The sequence below is a fragment of the Zeugodacus cucurbitae genome, chromosome 6 (assembly GCF_028554725.1).
Source record: "Zeugodacus cucurbitae isolate PBARC_wt_2022May chromosome 6, idZeuCucr1.2, whole genome shotgun sequence".
Classification (NCBI taxonomy): Eukaryota; Metazoa; Arthropoda; class Insecta; order Diptera; family Tephritidae; genus Zeugodacus; species Zeugodacus cucurbitae.
The window spans coordinates 52464820-52480563 of NC_071671.1; the positions used below are offsets into that span (position 1 = coordinate 52464820).

The window sequence follows — 15744 nt, forward strand, 5'->3', positions numbered from 1 at the left end:
CCTAGCTCCCATATACCTAATTATAGGTTTTTCAAAAATACGGTGGGCTTTATTCCGCATATATGTATTGGTGAATATGTGAGATATCTGAGCAAAATTAAGTGAGCGTATCGTCTTGGATATAGAGTACCTTGCTGGTGAAAATGAATGAAATCGGTTCAGGAATTACCTCAGCCCACATATATGATGATTTTCGTTATTCTATTAAACTTTATGCCGATTTTATGGGTAAATTTGTGTGTTATCTTCATAAAATTGCTTCAATAAATTGCGAGAGTATAAAATGTTCGGTTGCACCCGAACTTAGCCCTTCTTTACTTGTTTAGTATTACAGTTGTGCGTCTCCCCCACAGCGGACCATTAAACAGCGTATCGCCAGCTTTACTGCGATTGGTAGGGCTTTGTCTACGCTCTTACAGCTCTTATGGCGATCACACTTGCAATGGTGATGTGCTTGAATTTGTAAAGGATAGTGCCTGAATAAATTTATTAAATCGCTGGTAAGCGTTTACTTTATTAGAAGCGCAAGTGTAGTGTGTGTGTGTGAAAATTGAGCGCGGAGATTTATTGAATAATAAGACATGAAATGTGTGATAAAATTTTACAATACAAAATTGGAAAGAAAAATTGCATAAAATTACACAACAAGCTCATCGCGACTTTAACAATTGAAATTTTATTGCAACTTAAATATCTGTGCATACGTCGCCACATAGAGGCCACACACCGTCATTTGTACAAATAAATAAATGAAAGTGTGTTTATGTGTATAAGAAATATTTTTGGCTTAACACACGCACGCAAATGTGTTTGCTCTGCTGCTAAACGTCACCATATCCTTGCTAGTCACAAGCTCCTGCCAAGCGTATTCGCACAACGCAAAGCCGCATATCATTGTAAGCGTTGAGGTTTTCTCTTCTTTCGCGCTCCTCTATTTATATTATTATCATCATTCGTCGCTCAATCATCCGTTTGGTAAGTAAATTATTTTTCTATTCTCCAGATTGTCGTGCATATTTTGTATTGTCCAGCATTGCAAATTAAATTCACTCAAATCGTAAGAAGAACTAGATATGTGTATAATATATAAGCTGTCGGCAAAGTTTCCAAAAATGTTTGATTCTCCTTTTAGCAATCATATCGCAAGTTGGGTATTTCAGTATATTTGAATGTACATATTATCTATAGTTCCAAAGTAGTGCTTTGTCTCCCTACCTTTTCCTACAGGGCAGCCTTGCCTACATTATTGTTTTGATTGCGTGTGGACACTTTTGTTTATCGCCCTAGTTTTATTGGCTCAAAGTAATATTGAGTTTATGAATTTAAATTGGGTACAACTGAGATTAACATTATTTTGTGGCTGTTTACATGGCCTGCTCGTAATTTTGGGGCTGTGACATATGCTAACGTGGATTTGAGGTAAGAAAATTTTTTTTATTATAACATTTAAAATCATAATATTTATGAATATTCACAAACATCATTATTTGTGATGTTTATTGAGGTAAACGGAATTCATATTGGATAGAGGGAAATCGACCAAACAACTGGTATTACTCCACTAGACTGATATAATTCATATATAACCTAACTTTAACGGCAGTAGAAAATTTACAAAGAAGATGTTAAAAAGTTAGGTTACACATATTTCACATATTAAACCCGACTATTTCAAAATTTTAAACTCCCACCTAATACTCGTAAAAAAATTTACGGAAACTCATTTCATTTTTATTTAACGAGCATTTAATTTTACGGAAAAAAGGTCTAGCCAAGCAACAAATATTCCAAACAAAAAATAAAAACTCACTTTCCCCCTTACCGAGTGCGCTGGCAGTGCGTATTGTGGCAATTGATTGGCGAATTTTGCTGAATATGGCAATGGGGGATCTCTTTACGGAGCAGCAGGCTTGAAAGCAAATGCTTTGAAAAGCACTTGAATGCTCTTAAATTCATCATATTGAGAATATGCCTTCACTTGAAATTCCATTCATGCACACGCACATACACATTCAATTGCGTAAAAGCAGCCCACTTCAGTTGCTGCTACGACAAAGTTCAATGGAGCACTTCAAATCAATTTGTGAGCCCCACTGCAGAGACTGGACTACTGCTAATGTGTAGCCATTTATGTGGATAAATTAAGATGGATCTGTGCTGTGCAGACAAACACTCACATAAGCTGAACAAACAAAAGGACATAAACGCAGAAAATGTGGGAGAAGAAAGAACAAAGTAGAGAGACGCCGAGAACTCAATGGTTCAGGTCGTTGAAAAAATGGCAAGCCCCGTAAGACCAGTTCAAAATTGCGCGGGTAGTGGCACCGTTTTTGTTGACAGACTGTTGACATTTTGCCGATGAAATGCCAGCACTTTATTGAAGGCAGGCTACTGTCTGTCCCCTGTGGATTGCCCGCAAGGTTTGATTGCACAAATTAAGTATTTCACTTTAATAAACGGACTGCTAACACGCGGCACTGTCTGCTTTTCATTTATGTTACGGCATCAGGATTCATGTTTACACGTGTATTAAAACGCTGTATGCATTTCTCATTGTGTAGAGCTCCTAGGTGGTCAACTAATGGCTACTCTTACATAATGCAAGGATTTCAATTTGCATTGCAAAGCAACACTGCTGCGAACACTGTCCGAGCAAGTAAACGTGTTCAGGCGGACAAACATGCCTTAAATATGCTATGCTGTCACGCTCACTTCGCCTATTTATATATTGCATATACATATGTGTTTTGCTTGTTTGTTTATCAAACATACATACAGACGTGGCGTATACGCAAGCTCTTTTTCTCTCTATGTCACATATACGCCGTGTACACCGCTGTGTAGTGAATTATGCAAATGCTGTGAAGATGCATATATTGATGAAGATCTGCGCCTAAGGAAATATTGGAGACTTTGCATTTGCGCTGAGTGCTGAGTGTTGACCCGATTTGACATATACTCGTACTGTACATAGGTATGTTGAAGTGCTAATTATGCATAAAAGACACACTGGATATATTTTAATTATGGAGTTACCTCTTAAAATGTTTAAAAGTCATATAGGAAAGAAAGTGGTTTAAAGTTTACAATGAACTGGCAGTAAATCAAACTGTGCAGAAGAGAGAGAGAGCACATTTTATGATTACAGTGAACTTCTGCAGTTTGCACACTTTTGACCCATAAAAATAGTTGCTTGTGGACTGTTGTTGAACGCCTTTAACCCGTCGCCGTCTTCGCTTTGTTGTAGGAAGCATCAAACATGTATTCTTCCACTTCAATGAGCCGCAGTTCGTTGTAGTCACCGCCAAGCCCAGTCGAGGCGAACTGAACTGAGCTGAAATTAACTGAGCAGCGTATAACCACATGTGGGCGTTTCATGCAAATGCTGCTCAACTTATGTGCAGTCAGCAGTCACTTAAAGGGGTTAAGATGAACTCAGGAGCATGTGGCCACTTATGGACTTGCTTGCATATATACATATATGAACGTATATTTGTGCTTTTGCTTCCAGTTTATGGCTGATACGTTGTGCCGGTTATTGCTTGCACTAGACAGCCCAGTTGGCGAGGAGCTGCATTTCACCTTATTCTAAGTTTTTGCTGACGACGCTTAATTTGCTGCCAAAAGCAACAGCTTCTTTATTCACAGCGCTCTTAACCACGTGTCTGCATGTGAGTTTGAGTTTGTAATCAGTTCGGTGTTTCGTCACAAGCAGCATGCAGCTTTCGAGAAATGCATTTAATTTTCCACTCAACGAAGTGTAAAATATAACCAAACATTGAAGAAAAGACAGCTGATCTTACGTACATAATGTACCTGCATATATACATATATACATAAAATTTATATATATATATATATATAAATATGTATATGTGTGAATCGATGGTAGTTATTTACTTATTTATAGTATGTGTATTTCATCACATAAAGAGCACTGAAATAGTTATCCACTATCTTGCTTTCAATTAAATTTATTATTTTTTTGTAAATATTTACAAATGTGGAATTCTTGTGTGCTTATCAAATTGGCAATAAATCGTTTAACAAAAAAGAGTTCACATGAGAAAGTATCATAAGAGAAAATATTTATCCGACCCCTGAGAGTGCTTTGTTTCATCTATTTAGACCTAAATATAGTTTAATAGATTTTAGTTCGATTTTTTGGGGGGAAATGTAGCGCATGTATAATACAAAAATAATAATTAACAAGTAAGGAAAGTTTCCTTGATAATGCTTCAGTAGTTTACGAGATATATAAAAAAAACTTAGCCGGGGGCGGGGGCGGGACCACGCCCACTTCCCCAAAAAAATTACATCCACATATGCCACTTCATAGTGCGATCCTTATTTAAATAGCTTAATTTCTGGCTTAGTTATAGCTCTTTATATGTATTCGGTTTTCGCAATTTTCTGGGCGTGGAAATGGACCGATTTCGCCCATTTTCAATAAGGAATGCTAAGGAATATGTGTTTCATTAAGATATCTCAATTTTTACTCAAGTTATCGCTTTCCCGGACAGACATCCGGATTTCAACTTCACTCGTCATCCTGATCATTTATATATTATAACCCCATATCTAACTCTTTTATTTCTAGGTGACACAAACAACGGTAATATGAACAAAACTGTAATACTCTCTTTAGCAACTTTGTTGCGAGAGTATAAAAATATCACTTACATAACCAAGCTATCTACCCTCCAAGTCAGTAACAGCAAGAAACATTGCCATTTTATTAGTTCATATTATACTATACTTAGTTCTCTGTTCTGGATGTGGAAGTCTTCGCGAATTGTTGCTCTTCTCAATGCATATCAGACACATTGCTTATGGCTGGCAAAGTTTCCCCATTGGTTCTACATGGCGATAGATAGAATGGATGCTTAACCTCAATCAGTAGGGCGGATCTATCACTATGGTTTATATCAAACTATGGTCACTTAGTATACACAAACCTTTCTTTAAAGTGTTTTTTATCAGTTTTATTTGGGGGCTATTCATTAACTGTAATAATATGTAATTAGAATAATTTTGTCTGTCTATTGTCAGATTGGTCAAATTCCAAGGAATTCTTGTGTTTTTCACTGAAATTACAATTAAAACCTAAAAATCAGCTATTAAAAATCCATGTAGACTTGAACATAATTAAAGCTGCTTATGTAAAGGTTCGTATTGAATAGTCTCTATTGGCTACAAACAAATTTCTAAACAATAGAAAAGGGCGTTAGGCAGACTTGAAAGAAGAAGCAAAGTTCTTCAACCGAAAATAGCACCCTAAACAAAAACAGCGTGTATTTCGAAGCAAATTAAAGGTCAGTCAAGTCACAAAAAACTGTGAATGAAAGGTGAAAAGGCGAATCAAAATAAATAAAGAGTAAAATTTTTGATCCCCTACCAAATCAAAAAATGGCATGCCATAATTAAAAACAGTTAAAGCGCATGAGTGCCGAGCCGAGTGTTGAATGAGTGTAAATTGGCAAAATGAATTTGTCTTTTCCCTTGATAAAGTAACGACTTAGTGAATTTGGCAGCGAAATCACGAAAGCGAACAATAGGCAAATAATTGAACTAATTGACAACGAAAGAGCAAATAGGAAAAGGCAACCCTGCTTAATAGAGATGATGAAGATGAGAAGACTGTTGACGGCATGATGTACGACATTATCAAACAAATTAATCGTTAGCACAGAGTTTGGTTGATGGTCATCGCTAGACCACTCAGTACAAATTACTGTGCTGAAACTAAAATTTTGGTTATAAGTGACCGCAATAAAAGGAATTGTCGGAAAGAAAAGTTTTCAAATAGGTCAGAGAGCTGCCTCGTTTATCTATTTGCTCCAAAATCGTTTGCCACAAGTGTTATTGCAACAGCTCAGATTTATTTGGCTGTAATAAAACATCAAACAAGTAACCAACCTTCACTGCCAAGCATCATTCAATGCTGTTGAAAAATATTTTTCGAGAACAAAAGGCCTCGTGACCTCCAACTTACGCGTCACAAGAAACTTTCGCTTTCATTTATACAAATGCGAACAAATTTGTTTTAGTGCGCTCTTCGTAGCAAACAAATATGAATAGACAATTTTTCTAATGTTGACGACAATTTGTTGACAAAATTTTTGGCAACTTTCCACGGCTGCACGTGCCAAACAGCTGACGCATCACTCACTGGTCAGAGCTGTTGACTAACTTTCGTTTTGCAGTTGAAGCATATGCAAAGTGCACATTAGCAAAGATTTTGCTTAAAACTTATGAATTTCGGTATTATATGAGAGTCTTTCTTTCATGATTTGTTAGGCTTAGCAATTATGGGTGCTGCAACAACAAAACCAGAATTTTCTTATATAATAGGGTACATTGGATTTAATCTCCGAAATGCTTAAAACATTTATAATAAACTCACTTGCTTTTGGGGGGTTGTCGAGATAATACACGTGGTTTCATTGTCGATAACATTGACACGATCTTCTTCAGATAAAATGTTTGACTTTGTAAAGTAAACCACTTTTGACACAATTAAGTTGATTTGTTTGATGAATTCTCACTCAATAATAAAAAAATGTTGATTCTGCAAAATTTTTTGAATTTGCTACGTATTTCCTGGTGTTTACATCTTAAAGCCTTAAAGTTAGCCACTACTCACGTCCATATACATGTTTAAGTACATACCACAATATGTGCCGTGTTAATATTTGTATTCTTAGCTCGACATTTTTTTTTTTTGCGTGTCCAATTTCGTATTGGTTATTATTATGTATGCAGTTCTTCATGAAATATAATGAAATTCTATTGGTGAAATTCTAATGAATTTGGTACCAAATTTAATCATAATTTGTTTTTATGAATCAATAAACTGAAAATATTTAGATATTAAATTCTTAGTGGTTTTCAATATTTTCCTCCGCACATTATTGAATTTCTAACACTGCCCAGCTAATGCTTGACTTCCCATCAAAGCTGTGGAAGATTTACTGCTGTTGGCAACAAAATTTTTTATTATACTCTCGCTACAAAGTGTTGCTAAAAGAGTTTTGTTCACATACCGGTTGTTTGTAACACCCAAAACTAAACGAGTTAGATATAGGGTTATATATACCAAAATGATCAGACTGACGAGTAGATTTGAAATCCGGATGTATGTCCGTCTTTCCGTAAAGGCCATATTTGGATGTAACTTTTTTGGAGAAGTGGACATGGCCCCGCACTCAAATAGGTGTTTTTTATATATCTCACAAACTAATAAAGCTATATAAAACAAACTTTCTGCAGTTGGTTCCCCTATGTACCCCACCATACACCATGAAAATAGTTGAAATCTGATAATAACCATGCCCACCACCCCTACAAATGTTAGGTTGAAAATTACTTAAAGTGGATTATCTCACTAACGAAAAACGTCAGAAACACTAATTTTTACAGAAGGAACAGCAGAAAGAAGCTGCACTCAGATTTTTTACAAAACGAAAAATGGGTCTGACATCGCCCACTTATGGGTCAAAAACCATATCTCAGGAACTACTCGACATATTTCAATGAAATTCGGTAAATAATATTTTTCGACACTCTGATGACACATGGGGGAAATGGATGAAATCGACAACGACAACTTCCCATATAACTCAATTTTGAATTCCATCTGATTCCTTCACTTTATAATATACATATATGTACATAAGGAACCAATGAAGATAGCGAAATAAAACTTTGAACAAATACACATACGTAGCGCCCATAGAGTATATGATCTGTGGCATCACTTGTGAAGAAATTGTTGAAATCGGACTATAACTTTTCAATGCCCCGGATACCGAATATGAAGAACTCCGTGCCTTCGGGTAATTTTTCACCGAAAATATCGGTAAATCTCTCAGATATCTGAATTTAATTCAGGGGGAATCTTTTTCTTATAAAAGTGTGTCTCTGTACCAGAAATGGTTAAATCGGGTCCCATATACCTAATATTAGGGGTTTCCAACTTTCAATGGACTTTATATTATATATATACCGAATATGTAAGTCAAATTGTGTGTTATGTTAATAAAAATATAGAAATGAATTGCGAGAGTATAAAATGTTCGGTTGCACCCGCACATAGCTTTTCCTTACTTGTTGAACATACATTAATTTTGCAGCAAATGCTTTCATGTACACATGCACGCACGTGTATTTGTATTTTTATTGTTGTTATTTATTAATATATATGTTAAGCCCAAAATGGTTGTTTTGCCGCCTCTCCTTGTCCAACACATACAATGCATTTTATGCCTAACAGCTATTGAGTTGTTGTTGTTGTACGAAAAAGTAATGCTTTCTCCAAATTTTTGAAAATAATTAGCTTCAATAGCTCCACTAACAGGCTAATAGTATGTATGTCGATTGCTAAGTGATAAATGGTTAACATTCGCTAGTGGCAACTCCACTTTAAATATGACTATATTAAAGATTTTCAGTAAATTTTCGGTATGTAATCACTGTTTGAAAAATACAACCAACGAAACGGATACACATTTTTATTCAATTGTCAACTTTACAGCATTCTACAAACAATGATTATTTTTTATTCTTCTAAATAAGTCAATTAGACTGTTCCTGACATTAGTCTCTTCTGGACAGTCGCTAAAAGCAATTAAAAAAATTAGGACAATATTGTTGCAAATTAAACTTGCATTTTGTGCTGCTTATATAATGCTTTCAATTTTGTGTTTTTTTTTTTTACTCTTTTCTTTCACGAATTTTTTGTTGTAAAACCACCATTCGCCTTTTAATGCTTTTGTGTGCAAAATAAATGGCTTAAGGGACAAATGAGTTGCTCAGTCATCCGCTTGATGCGAAAATACAAACGAAAATCAGAAGGAAAGCGAAATAGGGACGGAAAAACTAGGAAAAGCACAATAAATAGGAAAAAATTAAATTGTAGAAGAAATACAACAATAAATTGGCAAACTGTCGACAATACAATGGATTCTCTCGACTGTATTAATATGGCTAGAAAGTGAAAGCAACAAATACAACAACGCCAACAATACGAATAATGCAAAAATATTGACTGCGGCAAATTAAGTAGCAGCATTGTACATATATAAGAGAATTTTTATTTTCATTTCAAAAATTTCCAATTTTTTCCTTTTACTATTTTTTTCGTAATTTTGTAATTGTACTTGTGTACACTTTGTTGCACCGCCAATGCCGTTTGTTGTTATTCATATGTATGTACCTGCCCTTGAGGACCAATGACCCAGAAGCGGAAGATTACCGCTTCAATTTTTTGCTATGTTTGACTACTATTTTATTTTTAACAATATATAAATATATGTACATATTTCTATATATGTACTTATATATTCATGTTAGTTATGTATGTGCATATGTAAATGGTCGCATACTTTGTGTCAAATCACTAACTTCAAACCAATTTCACTGCATGTATGTACCTTGTATAAACTTTCTAATCAAGCATCGCTGGCCGAGCACGCAGGAACTCTGTTGGCTTACGAAAATCATTGTCGCAAATTATGCTAATTTATATTGACCGGGTGGTTATTCAAATTTGATACCAGTCAGTTGTCGACCGTAGTGGGCCTACCGGATTTTTTTGCAGGCTTAAAACATAAACATATTTTTTAACAAATCGAAAAACTGTAAAAAATAATTTAATCGTACTTCAGCATTTTTGTAATGCATTTAATTAACAATTATTCCTCGATGTTTATATTTATTTCGTTCAGATTTTGTGCTTTGACCTCGTTCACTGTTTCTTCTAATATTTCGATTACAGTTTTTGTATTCATCGTTCAATTTCAACAAATACGTTTACTATATCATATATACTAAGTTCGATCTTAATAAGATTCATTCGATGTATCCCAAGAACTTTTATATTTCTAAAATTATTATTATTTTAATTTTTACATTGCCGATCTTTTAAAAAATCGAGGTTTTCCGATAATATTTGTTTGTTCAGATTTACTTTCACTATTTCTGAGAGCGTTCTGTGGTTCTTTAAATCTGTAATCCATCTGACTCAGATTCCTTACCTTAAGTAACTCATTCGCTCTTGATTTCTTTGATAAATTATGATTGGTTTGATTGAATTTCACGATATTGCGAATGAGATGTATGTGTGTATTTATTTTTCGCATATTTGTCTATACAAATGTATGGAACAAGCTGAAACTGAAATAAAAAATATGTTTCAGAGAAATAAGCTCACTCCCACGAAGGTCAAGTGCTGAATAAATTTATTTAACGCCAGCAAAACAGTGATTTCAGCACCTTTCAAGCCGCAGCGTTAAAATTTAACTGTATGCGACCGAGAATACATTTTACCCGTCAAGTGATATATGTGAAATTCAAATTAGTCCTAAATACTCGAGTGAATGCAGCGGTTGGTGGTCGGCTACAAGGGGCTGTATGAGCAGTGATGGATAGAAAGAGCAAATGAGATAGCTTGTGAAGGTTTATAAATTATAATAAACAGTTGAATATTATTTAAAAATACCCCACATATGTACATACTATATATCAAGATGAGTAGACATACTCTGAGTGCCAATTTGTGGCATTTTCTATTATTCGCTGACGAACACGAGTCCTAAAGACGTATCGAAGACTTTATTTCGATTAAAGTGTTTTATAACAAAATCAATGTGTATTCTATTAATTTCACAGAAATGTTGCCTATACTACGCGCTGAAATGTAGGCAACATTTTTCAACGGTTTTTTTGTTGAATATTCAAGATTATTTTATTAGAATCTTTTATTCTTTTTTTCTTCCTGATTTACTGTGTTTTCACAAAAGTTTTGTTTAAGTAATTTCTGTAATTATGGAATTTCTGGAATTAAATTTTCGCAATCACAAAATTAAACCAGATTATTTTTCTTCATAAAAAACATGTGCCATGAAGCTCAGTTAGTTTTGTAATGTACTCGTATGTTCTGCGAATTTTAATCTAAACACAAAATCCCAATTACTGCTAATTTAGTCATGGTTCTGTATAAAACATATTTCTAAGAAGCATACAAGCATTGATAACTGAAAGCCTCAACGTTTGTTGCCTTGTATCATTTTGAAGAGCAAGAGCTGGCAATAATTGTCACCCATTCATTTCGCCGTTTTATTTGTCTGAATTCTGAAAGAAGAGTCGCCAAGTGCACACACATAATTTGAGAGTAGGAATTCGTGCGATTGAAAGATTGTGACATCGTATAACGAAAATTAGAAATTGATTTAGTTTTCAGTTTGTTCTCGGAAGGCAAAATATTCAATTTCAATATAAATTTATTTGATTTTTTTGTGTTAGTTGGCTTTTAACTTTTTTCGTAATGTCATTGAGTTGCTTCAGAATAGTTATAAGGTTTGCTTGATCGGGGACATATCACTCTCTCTCACACGTTCCTTGATTTAAACATATAAACTGTAGCCAATATTAAAAAGCATAATTCGTATTATAACTTAACAGTTTTTTTAACGTCTATAAACAGTTTGAAGACCCACACCTGAGCTTACGCATTGTAAATATAAATTGCAATTTACTTCAGTAATTCGTTTTTCTTCGTGGCTTCTGCAATTTACAGATAAAAACACTTCACGACTGCTGTGAGGGCGAGTGTGTGGATAGGAAAGTCGCTGAACTCTTGAATTAGAATAAAATAGCAGAAAAAGGAACAACTCTCTAAATGACGCGGCATGACTTTAGCGACAGAAGGTGAACACACACAGTGGCATGACCAGCTGTCGTTTATAGCACAAGCAAGACACGCAGGATTGACAAGGCGGTCAACGCAGTCTCCGCTGCTGTTTTGGCTTACTCCACTAACAACGCTTTGGTGAAGGCACCGACCCCCTACAACTCATTTACTACTTGCTCAGTAGATACATTACAGATTCATAAAAATTAGTAGTTGCGTGTGGCTCAGTGTTTGTGATCCACTTCAATTTTCTCTACGCACCTGCTCTCCTTTTGTTATGTTTATTTATGCCGCTTCGATTGTAAATTTGCCATTTTACTGTGCTATTTGCTTTGTTTGTCTGTCACATTTCCACCTGTGGGCCATTTCGTGGCTTCCACTTATCACATTTCGATTATGCCTGGAATTGTGTGTGTGTGAAATTGTTTTGTGATCTCATCTGTTCAATGGCTGTCAACAGCATCGTTAAGCTAATCACAGACATCATCAACAACGCCAACAACAATAAGATTGCTTGCATAATCAACATTTAAAAGAAATTAATTTCGTTTATGCTTGAACTAAGTACCGTGATCATGCTCACTAAGAGCGCCTGACGGTAAGGTAAGTGTAGTGATTGATGGCTCAACAGAGAGATGTTGAAAGAGTTTCTGCTTATAATTTTAATATAATTAGATCTTCAAAATTGTACACCGAATTATCTATACTACTATTATAAAGAGGAAAGATTTATTTGTATGTTTGTAATGAATAAGCTCAAAAACTAATGTGCCGATATCAAAAATTCGAAAACTGAAAGACAAAGACTAGAGGTCGTAATCAAGATTTAGCTCATTACAAATAAAATATAATTTCATGCTCAAATTTTCTTCATTTTACCTTTTTAAATGAACCCACGCAAGAAACGTGAAGTACATACACATGTATGGGAGCGTGTGTAAAAACTTATAACTTTTGAAATGTTTTTTTAAAGCCGGAGCGGTCGTCTCATCGAACCATAAGTTGACTGAGTGGCCACTCAGCCGTGCGCAAAGTGAGCCCAATTTTTCAGATTACAATGGAAATTCTGATTTAAGCATTCGACGCTAAATTTTAACCGCTAAATTTAACAACGACCCTTGAATTCCTCTTTTAATGGTTTCTGTTGCAATAATACGTATTTTATGGTCCTATATCCAATGAAAAAAGGTTGTACCAGACTTAAGAGTGGATAACTATAAGGGCAAAAGGAAACGGTCTTTCACTTTCTTTGTGAATGTCCGGCCCTATCTAACGATAATCGAGCCCGGAAAGGCTGCACTCTTACCTATCTACCTAAACTCCATTCGAATGTAGTTATTTGGGAAAATTAAAACCGACTTGAAGCGTTTTGTATATTACTTCTATATAGGGTTGTATTATATGCTTTGTAATAAGATCTCACTCACTATTAATCTTTTCTTGGCTATTTATTTAAAGAAAACTATTTATAAATTAAATTTTCTATATCTTGTTTCAGCTCAATTTTGTCAATACAGTCACTGCGTTGCATACGCTAAGTAATGGTGAGTTTAACGTATAACTCTTTTTTAAAGTTGAAGTCGCCAAGAAAGCTTCGTGATTTTACGTGAATATTATGAAAACATGAACATTACAATTTCTAATTAGAATAGCATTAGAGGAGAGCATTCTCTCCACCGGCACTTCGATGCTTCCACAACACCACACAAAGAACGCTATGCGAGTGGCAGCAAGAAGAAAATGCAGTAGCAAAATGAAATTGTCTAAGCAGAAGCATATCTCCATATGTATGCCGCATATATTTGGGTTTGAGGCGTGACACAGACACGGGAAATCAAAGTGTAAGCGAAAGTAAACCATGTCATTATCATAAATGAAGTTATTTATCAACGTCAGCGCCACCTGTACAGACATATGTATATAAATAGTTGAGGCAAGTGTAATGTATGTTTTCAGCGATGAACTTTTGCTTACTGGTGCGTCGTTATACTTTCAGCGTGGCTAGATGACGTTGATTGCATTGAAAAGCGAACGCTGAAGACATTCCTCATTTGCATTTCGCTCTGAAAGAGCTTAGTCAGCAGCGGCATCAGTTGCCAGACAACAAGTTCACCGGTAGTCGGTGTTGGCGGCCGCCGTTTAATTCGGCTGCTTGCAGGTATTTCATCGCCAGTGTTGCTCACATGCCATGTAACATTGCTTCACATATACATACATATGTATCTGATATCTGATGATATAATGAAACTATAAGAAACAAGTAAGGAAGGACTAAGTTCGGTTGTGACCGAAAATTTTAAACTCTCGCAATTTATTTATTTTATAATACACAATTTGACCCACATATTCGTCATATATATGGTATAAAGTCCATTGAAAGTTGAAAACCCTAATATTAGGTTAGAAGCACCGAGGTCCTCATGTACGATATATAGTGGCCTTGAAAACTTATGGTCCACTTTCGGCGATTTTTAGATAGGGGCTGTCACACTATAAAAGCAGTATTTATGCCAAGTTCTGTTCCGATATCTTACTTTACATATTGTAAAGAAAACTAATTAGATCGACTTCAAAGTTCTGGTATATAGGAAATTTTGTATAGCAATTTGGGTGGAGCCCTTCCGTACCTTCTTTATAATGAAATTTAAGATTTCTGGTGTTTTCCCTTACTGAATTAAAGCATCTTTAGTAGTTTTCAACATAACCTTTGTATGGGAGGAGGGCGTGGTTATAATCCGATTTGGATTATATGAGGTAGTACCTAAAAGAAACTATTCTAGAAAGCTTGGTTGATATAGCTGAAGTAATTTACGAGATATGTACAAAAAACTTAGTAGGGGGCTGGGCCACGCCCACTTCTAAAAAAAAAATTATATCCAAATATGCCCCTTCATAGTGCGATCCTTTGTACAAAATTTTCTTTCCATAGCTTTATTTATGGCACTTTGTGTTTTCGTTTTTCACCAATTTGTGGCCATGGCAGGGATCCGATTTTGCCCATCATCGAAAGCAATTTTCCTATGGTGCCAAGAAACAAGTGTGCCAAGTTTCATCAAGATAGCTTAATTTTTACTCAAGTTACAGCTTGCACAGACGGACGGACAGACAGACATCTGGATTTGAACTCCACCGTTAATTCTCCAAAATTTAACGTCGAAAAATTGCACACGCGTGCTTATAAAGTTGAAACATATCAGAGTGTTGAAGAACTCATTTGCAATCGTTTGTTTTCATTGCCAAGTGTCAAATAATAATACTTTCGAGACTTAATTTGGCAGAGATTAGGTTGGAAACCCTCACAAGATCTAACTGGCTTAGCAAGACTATAAAGTAATAACCTAAGACAATGATTTGTAGTGTGGATTTTTGAAGGTTGACTATATTAATTCAGCCACCTGAAAATGCAATCAACCTCTCTTTTACCAAGAAATTAAATTAAAGGGAAATTGGCTCATGACGCGTAATCTATAGTGACATCCCTGTGCAAAACTAAAGAATAATCACGTGAACTTTGACCTCGCTACTTTATTTTGCTATATTCACATATTTTCCCGTTAATTCCAGAAAGATAAACAAAATTAAGTAGCCGCGCAGAGAGAGAGGTGCGCTTATGCCACAGATAGTGTGCTGTCAGTATTCATACTAAAATATGCATATGGATGACGAAGGATTTTGCAGCTCAGTGAAGTTGAGAACTTAATACGGGCGTACAGAGGCATTGTAGCAATTACTAAGCTACACAGTGACATTTAATTAAACATTAGTGGAAGAGGAGCTTGTGTGTTTGTCAGTTCAGAAACTATGCAGCAAAGCCGCCTGGTGGGCGGGATATAGTGAATTCCTGACTGGATTTAGCAAAGAGAGAGTGTCACTATACTGTCGTTTTCTGTTGCCTTTTTTATTTTTGTATAGTTTTCTAAGTTACCGCCGTCCTCGTTGGCAGGTGTGCGGTAGCAGGGTCGAACAATTACGTGCGCATAAATATGTATTAAATAGTTGTGTTGAGTTCGAACGCGGTGACTGGGCAGCAATGTGGCAGATCGAACACAGGA

At 35.4% G+C, this 15744-nt stretch overlaps 1 protein-coding gene across 4 annotated transcripts in view; it reads left to right on the top strand.

Moving 5' to 3' along the window:
* Positions 1-349: 349 nt before the first annotated feature.
* Positions 350-15744, top strand: part of LOC105212636 (GTP-binding protein Di-Ras2-like) — a 61775-nt gene continuing 46380 nt past the window's right edge. The window contains exons 1-2 of one of the 4 annotated variants that reach the window (XM_054234271.1): positions 350-975; positions 13191-13236. The gene's annotated coding sequence lies outside the window, so the exon portion shown is untranslated. Of the gene's footprint in view, positions 976-12187; positions 12296-13190; positions 13237-15744 lie in introns of those variants that run through there. The other 3 variants (XM_054234269.1, XM_054234272.1, XM_054234270.1) reach the window with 3 other exon arrangements.